Genomic DNA, 10869 nt, shown 5'->3' with positions numbered 1-10869 from the left:
GGAATGGGGGAACAGTCAACCTGGAGTCAATGGGATTGGAGGAACAGTCAACCTGGAGTCAATGGGATTGGAGGAACAGTCAACCTGGAGTCAATGGGATTGGAGGAACAGTCAACCTGGAGTCAATGGGATTGGAGGAACAGTCAACCTGGAGTCAATGGGATTGGAGGAACAGTCAACCTGGAGTCAATGGGATTGGAGGAACTGTCAACCTGGAGTCAATGGGATTGGAGGAACAGTCAACCTGGAGTCAATGGGATTGGAGGAACAGTCAACCTGGAGTCAATGGGATTGGAGGAACAGTCAACCTGGAGTCAATGGGATTGGAGGAACAGTCAACCTGGAGTCAATGGGATTGGAGGAACAGTCAATGGGATTGGAGGAACAGTCAATGGGATTGGAGGAACAGTCAATGGGATTGGAGGAACAGTCAACCTGGAGTCAATGGGATTGGAGGAACAGTCAACCTGGAGTCAATGGGATTGGAGGAACAGTCAACCTAGAGTCAACGGGATTGGAGGAACAGTCAACCTGGAGCCAACGGATTGGAGGAACAGTCAACCTGGAGTCAACGGGATTGGAGGAACAGTCAACCTGGAGTCAACGGGATTGGAGGAACAGTCAACCTGGAGTCAACGGGATTGGAGGAACAGTCAACCTGGAGTCAACGGGATTGGAGGAACAGTCAACCTAGAGTCAACGGGATTGGAGGAACAGTCAACCTGGAGTCAACGGGATTGGAGGAACAGTCAACCTGGAGTCAACAGGATTGGAGGAACAGTCAACCTGGAGTCAACGGGATTGGAGGAACAGTCAACCTGGAGTCAATGGGATTGGAGGAACAGTCAATGGGATTGGGGGAACAGTCAACCTGGAGTCAATGGGATTGGAGGAACAGTCAACCTGGAGTCAATGGGATTGGAGGAACAGTCAACCTGGAGTCAATGGGATTGGAGGAACAGTCAACCTGGAGTCAATGGGATTGGAGGAACAGTCAACCTGGAGTCAATGGGATTGGAGGAACAGTCAACCTGGAGTCAATGGGATTGGAGGAACAGTCAACCGGAGTCAATGGGATTGGAGGAACAGTCAACCTGGAGTCAATGGGATTGGAGGAACAGTCAATGGGATTGGAGGAACAGTCAATGGGATTGGAGGAACAGTCAATGGGATTGGAGGAACAGTCAATGGGATTGGAGGAACAGTCAACCTGTCATCCTAATTCATCATCTATCAGACCAGACTAGTAGCACGATGACAGCTGACAGAGGTGATGCCTCTCCTCCCTCCCATCTCCCCCATCCTCCCCTCCTCCTCCTCCTCCTCCTCCTCCTCCTCCCTCCACCCTCCACCCCTCCTCCTCTCACCCCCCTCCTCCTCATCCTCCCCCCATCCTCTTCCCCTCCTCCCCTCTCCTCCTCCTCCTCCTCCTCTCTCCTCCTCCCTCCTCCCCCTCCTCCTCCTCCTCCTCCCCATCCTCCCTCCTCCTCTCACCCCCTCCTCCTCCTCCCCTCCTCCTCCTCCTCCCCTCCTCCTCCTCCTCCTCCTCCTCCTCTCCCTCCTCCTCTCACCTGTACTTGATCTGGTGCTCCAGGACTTGGGAAACAGAAGAACTTCACATGGTCGTCACTGAGAGAGGTATAAATAAAGTTATTACAATACATCCACCACAGGGGGGACCAACACAGGGGGGACCAACACAGGGTTATTATTACAATACATCCACCACAGGGGGACCAACACAGGGTTATTATTACAATACATCCACCACAGGGGGGACCAACACAGGGGGGACCAACACAGGGTTATTATTACAATACATCCACCACAGGGGGACCAACACAGGGGGGACCAACACAGGGTTATTATTACAATACATCCACCACAGGGGGGACCAACTACAGGGGGGGGACCAACACAGGGGGGACCAACACAGGGGGACCAACACAGGGTTATTATTACAATACATCCACCACAGGGGGACCAACACAGGGGGACCAACACAGGGTTATTATTACAATACATCCACCACAGGGGGGGACCAACACAGGGGACCAACACAGGGTTATTATTACAATACATCCACCACAGGGGGACCAACACAGGGGGGACCAACACAGGGTTATTATTACAATACATCCACCACAGGGGGACCAACACAGGGTTATTATTACAATACATCCACCACAGGGGGGACCAACACAGGGGGACCAACACAGGGTTATTATTACAATACATCCACCACAGGGGGGACCAACACAGGGGGGACCAACACAGGGTTATTATTACAATACATCCACCACAGGGGGACCAACACAGGGGGACCAACACAGGGTTATTATTACAATACATCCACCACAGGGGGAACCAACACAGGGTTATTATTACAATACATCCACCACAGGGGGGGGACCAACACAGGGGGACCAACACAGGGTTATTATTACAATACATCCACCACAGGGGGACCACCACAGGGGGACCAACACAGGGTTATTATTACAATACATCCACCACAGGGGGAACCAACACAGGGTTATTATTACAATACATCCACCACAGGGGGGGACCACCACAGGGGGGACCAACACAGGGTTATTATTACAATACATCCACCACAGGGGGGACCACCACAGGGGGGACCAACACAGGGTTATTATTACAATACATCCACCACAGGGGGGGACCAACACAGGGTTATTATTACAATACATCCACCACAGGGGGACCAACACAGGGGGGGACCAACACAGGGTTATTATTACAATACATCCACCACAGGGGGGGACCAACACAGGGGGACCAACACAGGGGGGACCAACACAGGGTTATTATTACAATACATCCACCACAGGGGGGGGACCAACACAGGGGGACCAACACAGGGTTATTATTACAATACATCCACCACAGGGGGGACCAACACAGGGGGAACCAACACAGGGTTATTATTACAATACATCCACCACAGGGGGGGACCAACACAGGGTTATTATTACAATACATCCACCACAGGGGGGACCAACACAGGGTTATTATTACAATACATCCACCACAGGGGGGGACCAACACAGGGTTATTATTACAATACATCCACCACAGGGGGACCAACACAGGGTTATTATTACAATACATCCACCACAGGGGGGACCAACACAGGGTTATTATTACAATACATCCACCACAGGGGGGACCAACACAGGGGGACCAACACAGGGTTATTATTACAATACATCCACCACAGGGGGGGACCAACACAGGGGGGGACCAACACAGGGTTATTATTACAATACATCCACCACAGGACCCCAGGGGGGACCAACACAGGGTTATTATTACAATACATCCACCACAGGGGGGACCAACACAGGGGACCAACACAGGGTTATTATTACAATACATCCACCACAGGGGGAACCAACACAGGGTTATTATTACAATACATCCACCACAGGGGGGACCAACACAGGGTTATTATTACAATACATCCACCACAGGGGGGACCAACACAGGGTTATTATTACAATACATCCACCACAGGGGGACCAACACAGGGGGGACCAACACAGGGTTATTATTACAATACATCCACCACAGGGGGGACCAACACAGGGTTATTATTACAATACATCCACCACAGGGGGGACCAACACAGGGTTATTATTACAATACATCCACCACAGGGGGGGACCAACACAGGGTTATTATTACAATACATCCACCACAGGGGGGACCAACACAGGGGGGACCAACACAGGGTTATTATTACAATACATCCACCACAGGGGGGACCAACACAGGGGGGACCAACACAGGGTTATTATTACAATACATCCACCACAGGGGGGACCAACACAGGGGGGACCAACACAGGGTTATTATTACAATACATCCACCACAGGGGGACCAACACAGGGTTATTATTACAATACACTCCACCACAGGGGGGAAACCAACACAGGGGGGGACCAACACAGGGTTATTATTACAATACATCCACCACAGGGGGGGACCAACACAGGGTTATTATTACAATACATCCACCACAGGGGGGGGACCAACACAGGGTTATTATTACAATACATCCACCACAGGGGGGACCAACACAGGGTTATTATTACAATACATCCACCACAGGGGGGACCAACACAGGGGGGACCAACACAGGGTTATTATTACAATACATCCACCACAGGGGGGACCAACACAGGGGGGACCAACACAGGGTTATTATTACAATACATCCACCACAGGGGGGACCAACACAGGGTTATTATTACAATACATCCACCACAGGGGGGACCAACACAGGGTTATTATTACAATACATCCACCACAGGGGGGACCAACACAGGGTTATTATTACAATACATCCACCACAGGGGGACCAACACAGGGTTATTATTACAATACATCCACCACAGGGGGACCAACACAGGGGGGACCAACACAGGGTTATTATTACAATACATCCACCACAGGGGGGACCAACACAGGGGGACCAACACAGGGTTATTATTACAATACATCCACCACAGGGGGGGACCAACACAGGGGGACCAACACAGGGTTATTATTACAATACATCCACCACAGGGGGGACCAACACAGGGTTATTATTACAATACATCCACCACAGGGGGGACCAACACAGGGGGGACCAACACAGGGTTATTATTACAATACATCCACCACAGGGGGGACCAACACAGGGGGGGACCAACACAGGGTTATTATTACAATACATCCACACAGGGGACCAACACCGGGGGGACCAACACAGGGTTATTATTACAATACATCCACCACAGGGGGACCAACACAGGGTACAATACATCCACCACAGGGGGACCAACACAGGGTTATTATTACAATACATCCACCACAGGGGGGACCAACACAGGGGGGGACCAACACAGGGTTATTATTACAATACATCCACCACAGGGGGGACCAACACAGGGTTATTATTACAATACATCCACCACAGGGGGGGACCAACACAGGGTTATTATTACAATACATCCACCACAGGGGGGACCAACACAGGGGGGACCAACACAGGGTTATTATTACAATACATCCACCACAGGGGGGGACCAACACAGGGTTATTATTTACAATACATCCACCACAGGGGGGGACCAACACAGGGGGACCAACACAGGGTTATTATTACAATACATCCACCACAGGGGGACCAACACAGGGTTATTATTACAATACATCCACCACAGGGGGGACCAACACAGGGTTATTATTACAATACATCCACCACAGGGGGGACCAACACAGGGGGGACCAACACAGGGTTATTATTACAATACATCCACCACAGGGGGGACCAACACAGGGGGGACCAACACAGGGGGGACCAACACAGGGTTATTATTACAATACATCCACCACAGGGGGGACCAACACAGGGTTATTATTACAATACATCCACCACAGGGGGGACCAACACAGGGTTATTATTACAATACATCCACCACAGGGGGGACCAACACAGGGGGGACCAACACAGGGTTATTATTACAATACATCCACCACAGGGGGGACCAACACAGGGTTATTATTACAATACATCCACCACAGGGGGGACCAACACAGGGTTATTATTACAATACATCCACCACAGGGGGGACCAACACAGGGGGGAGCCAACACAGGGGGGGGAACCAACACAGGGGGACCAACACAGGGGGGGACCAACACAGGGTTATTATTACAATACATCCACCACAGGGGGAACCAACACAGGGGGGAGCCAACACAGGGGGGGAACCAACACAGGGGGACCAACAGGGGGGACCAACAGGGGGGACCAACAGGGGGGACCAACAGGAGGGACCAACAGGGGGGACCAACCGGGAGACCAACAGGGGAGACCAACAGGGGAGACCAACAGGGGGACCAGATAAGGACCAACAGGGAGGACCAACAGGGGAGACCAACAGGGGGGACCAACAGGGGAGACCAACAGGGGGGACCAACAGGGGGGACCAACAGGGGGGCCAACAGGGGAGGCCAACAGGGGGACCAACAGGGAGACCAACAGGGGAGACCAACAGGGAGACCAACAGGGAGACCAACAGGGGAGACCAACAGGGGGGACCAACAGGGGAGACCAACAGGGGGGGACCAACAGGGGGGACCAGATAAGGACCAACAGGGGGGACCAACAGGGGGGACCAACAGGGGGGACCAACAGGGAGGACCAACAGGGGGACCAACAGGGGGGACCAACAGGGGAGACCAACAGGGGGGACCAACAGGGGGGGACCAACAGGGGGGACCAACAGGGGGACCAACAGGGGGGACCAACAGGGGGACCAACAGGGGAGACCAACAGGGGAGACCAACAGGGGGACCAACAGGGGGGGACCAACAGGGGGACCAACAGGGGGGGACCAACAGGGAGACCAACAGGGGAGACCAACAGGGGGGACCAACAGGGAGACCAACAGGGGGACCAACAGGGGAGACCAACAGGGGGACCAACAGGGGAGACCAACAGGGGGGACCAACAGGGGGACCAACAGGGGAGACCAACAGGGGGGGACCAACAGGGGGGACCAACAGGGGGGACCAACAGGGGAGACCAACAGGGGGGACCAACAGGGGGGACCAACAGGGGGGACCAACAGGGGGGACCAACAGGGGGGACCAACAGGGGGACCAACAGGGGGGACCAACAGGGGGGACCAACAGGGGGGACCAACAGGGGGGGACCAACAGGGGGGACCAACAGGGGGACCAGATAAGGACCAACAGGGGGACCAACAGGGGGGACCAACAGGGGGAACCAACAGGGGGACCAACAGGGGGGGACCAACAGGGGGGACCAACAGGGGGACCAACAGGGGGACCAGATAAGGACCAACAGGGGGGACCAACAGGGGAGACCAACAGGGGAGACCAACAGGGGGACCAACAGGGGGACCAACAGGGGAGACCAACAGGGGGACCAACAGGGGGACCAACAGGGGGGGACCAACAGGGGGACCAACAGGGGGGACCAACAGGGGGGGACCAACAGGGGGGGACCAACAGGGGGACCAACAGGGGGACCAACAGGGGGACCAAGCAGTCGAACAGGTTGGAATCTGAAACCTCCCAGGTGGGACTAGAAGGATTCTGTCCCGTCTCTAATCAGAATCCTACCAACTAAATGGGTCTCACCTGTAAATGCCTTTAGCCAGGGCCTCTGCACACACCTCCCAGGCATCCTGGGACTCCTTCAACTGCTCAAAATACACCATCGCCTGAGGAGGAGAGAGAGAGGGCAGAGAGAGAGAGAGAGGGGAGAGAGAGAGAGAGGGGCAGAGAGAGAGAGAGAGAGGGGCAGAGAGAGAGAGAGAGGGGCAGAGAGAGAGAGAGAGGGCAGAGAGAGAGAGAGAGAGAGGGGCAGAGAGAGAGAGAGAGGGGCAGAGAGAGAGAGAGAGGGGAGAGGGGCAGAGAGAGAGAGAGAGAGAGGGCAGAGAGAGAGAGAGAGGGGCAGAGAGAGAGAGAGAGAGGGGCAGAGAGAGAGAGAGAGGGGCAGAGAGAGAGAGAGAGAGGGGCAGAGAGAGAGAGAGAGAGGGGCAGAGAGAGAGAGAGAGAGGGCAGAGAGAGAGAGAGAGGGCAGAGAGAGAGAGAGGGCAGAGAGAGAGAGAGGGCAGAGAGAGAGAGAGAGGGGCAGAGAGAGAGAGAGGGGCAGAGAGAGAGAGAGAGGGGCAGAGAGAGAGAGGGGCAGAGAGAGAGGGGGCAGAGAGAGGGGGCAGAGAGAGGGGGGCAGAGAGAGGGGGGCAGAGAGAGGGGGCAGAGAGGGGGGCAGAGAGAGAGAGGGGCAGAGAGAGAGAGGGGCAGAGAGAGAGAGGGGCAGAGAGAGAGAGGCAGAGAGAGAGAGGGGCAGAGAGAGAGGGGCAGAGAGAGAGCAAAGAGGGGCAGAGAGAGAGGGGCAGAGAGAGAAACAAGGGTTAGAAAAGGGAGTGAGAGAAAGAAAGAAGCTTCTGAATCTCACACAACTACCACATTCTGCATTCTGGCTGGCTCACTGGCTGGCTCACTGGCTGGCTGGCTCACTGGCTGGCTGGCTGGCTCACTGGCTGGCTGGCTGGCTCACTGGCTGGCTGGCTGGCTCACTGGCTGGCTGGCTGGCTCACTGGCTGGCTCACTGGCTGGCTCACTGGCTGGCTGGCTCAAGGACACAGAGTTGGTGTGGACGTCTAGACATGTATTTCTGTGTAGGCCACCATCTGAAAAAGCCCGGTGGAAGCCTCGTGTTCCACAGCAGAACCCCGGTGGAAGCCTCGTGTTCCACAGCAGAACCCCCTGGTGGAAGCCTCGTGTTCCACAGCAGAACCCCGGTGGAAGCCTCGTGTTCCACAGCAGAACCCCGGTGGAAGCCTCGTGTTCCACAGCAGAACCCCGGTGGAAGCCTCGTGTTCCACAGCAGAACCCCGTTGGAAGCCTCGTGTTCCACAGCAGAACCCCGTTGGAAGCCTCGTGTTCCACAGCAGAACCCCGGTGGAAGCCTCGTGTTCCACAGCAGAACCCCGGTGGAAGCCTCGTGTTCCACAGCAGAACCCCGTGGAAGCCTCGTGTTCCACAGCAGATCCCCGGTGGAAGCCTCGTGTTCCACAGCAGATCCCCGGTGGAAGCCTCGTGTCCCACAGCAGAACCCCGTTGGAAGCCTCGTGTTCCACAGCAGATCCCCCTGGTGGAAGCCTCGTGTCCCACAGCAGAACCCCGGTGGAAGCCTCGTGTCCCACAGCAGATCCCCGGGGGAAGCCCTGTGCTCCACAGCTATTGCTGTTGTATTACTGAATATATGTGTATATTACTGTATATAGAGGCCTATTGGTCTGTAGAGATCCATTCTAACACACTCATTGACTTCCTGTAGCCATTATTTAACTTCCTGATGGGTACTGGACTCTGTAAACAGCACCAGTTACAACTTAACGCGGAGAGAACGTGTCAAGTCCCATGGATGGAGAGTCTACATGGATCAGTCTACATGGATCAGTCTACATGGATCAGTCCACATGGGTCTGAGAATCATTTCCAGGAGACAACAACCGCAAGATTTGTCCTCTACAAACACATGAATGAACTGCACACACACACACACACACAGTAATGAGACTTACCTTCTGCCTATAGCAGGCGTCTGCGTTAGGGTTGAGCCCCAGCAGGGCCTGCTCGTCCATGTTGCTAATGGAGACAGACTGGCAGGCCATGAGAAGGTTAGCTGCTGGTTCCCTCCACTGTAGTTTCACTGTCTTCTGTTGCTCCCCTCCGGCGGGCCAAGCACATCTACACATCAACAACAACAACAACAATAATAACAACAATTAGGGCTGGGAATCGCCAGGGACCTCAGAATACGAGATCGCGAAACTAAGGTGCCAATACAAAGTGTTTTGCAATTCTCATGACTCCATATGTATTGAGATTCTATATTTACACTGCGATTTGATACTGTGATTTTATTGTAATTTGATGTTCCAAACATATTGCTCACCAATATGTCTGCTGCAGAGCGACAAGAGAAAACAAGTTTTGTTATTAAAATAAAAAATAAAAACGTTTAACTCTTTTCTCCCCAATTTCGCGATATCCAAATTCGTAGTTACAGGCTTGTCCCATCTCTGCAACTCCCGTACGGACTCGGGACAGGCGAAGGTCGAGAGCCGTGCGTTCTCTGAAACACGACCCCGCCAAGCCGCTCTGCTTCTTGACACACTGCTCGCTTAACCGGAAGCCAGCCGCACCAATGTCTCGGAGGAAATACCGTCCAGCTGGCGACCGGAAGTCAGCTTACAGGCACCCGGCCCGCCACAAGGAGTCGCTGGGCGCGAGCGGGACAAGGATATCCCGGCCGGCCAAACTCTCCCCTAACCCGGACGACGGCGCTGGGCCAAACTCTCCCCTAACCCGGACGACGGCGCTGGGCCAACTGTGCGTCGCCTCATAGGTCCCCCCGGGATGTGACACAGCCTGGGATCGAACCCGGGTCTATAATGATGCCACAAGCACTGCGATGCAGTACCTTAGGACCGCCCAACGCCACTCGGGAGGCCCGAGAAAACAAGTTTTGATCAGTCATGGAAATTAAAATAAAAAGTGCTGAAAACAAAACAAAATAGGTCTCCTCATTTAAAAGACAGAGAACAAGTGATGACGGAAACATACTGGAGTTTTGGTGCAGCTACAGCCAACCGAAGATAAATTATATTACGATACCATCAAAAAGAAATATGCTGATATGTAACTATACATTTTTGAAAGTTTGAGATTTGAAAGTCTGAGATAATTTACTGAACACTGTTTTGGATTCTCTCTCACACACACGTTACCAACCATAACACACACACAAGGAAGAACGATGATGATGATGATGTGTGAAATCTGCCAGATTTGAAACCCATTGTAATCTATGGAATACATTCAAATACACCCACGTTTACCAAATGGCAGTTATGATGAGTAGCTAAAGAAACATGGGTAACTTACATAACCACTGTAACTTTATAGAGCTAGCCTCCGCTCCCTGGCACAGGGCTAGCCTCCGCTCCCTGGCACAGGGCTAGCCTCCGCTCCCTGGCACAGGGGCTAGCCTCCGCTCCCTGGCACAGGGGCCTGCCTCCGCTCCCTGGCACAGGGGCTAGCCTCCCGCTCCCTGGCACAGGGCTAGCCTCCGCTCCTGGCACAGGGCTAGCCTCCGCTCCTGGCACAGGGCTGGCCTTCGGCTCCCTAGCACAGAGCTAGCCTCCGCTCCCTAGCACAGAGCTAGCCTCCGCTCCCTAGCACAGAGCTAGCCTCCGCTCCCTAGCACAGAGCTAGCCTCCGCTCCCTAGCACAGAGCTAGCCTCCACTTCT

The 10869-nt window shown here is 53.9% G+C and overlaps 1 pseudogene; it reads right to left on the bottom strand.

Moving 5' to 3' along the window:
* Positions 1 to 10525, bottom strand: part of LOC106591297 (exportin-T-like) — a 43371-nt pseudogene extending 32846 nt beyond the window's left edge.
* Positions 10526 to 10869: the final 344 nt, after the last annotated feature.

Source organism: Salmo salar, unplaced genomic scaffold (assembly GCF_905237065.1).
Source record: "Salmo salar unplaced genomic scaffold, Ssal_v3.1, whole genome shotgun sequence".
NCBI classification, from domain to species: Eukaryota; Metazoa; Chordata; class Actinopteri; order Salmoniformes; family Salmonidae; genus Salmo; species Salmo salar.
This window is presented reverse-complemented; position numbering and strand designations above follow the sequence as displayed.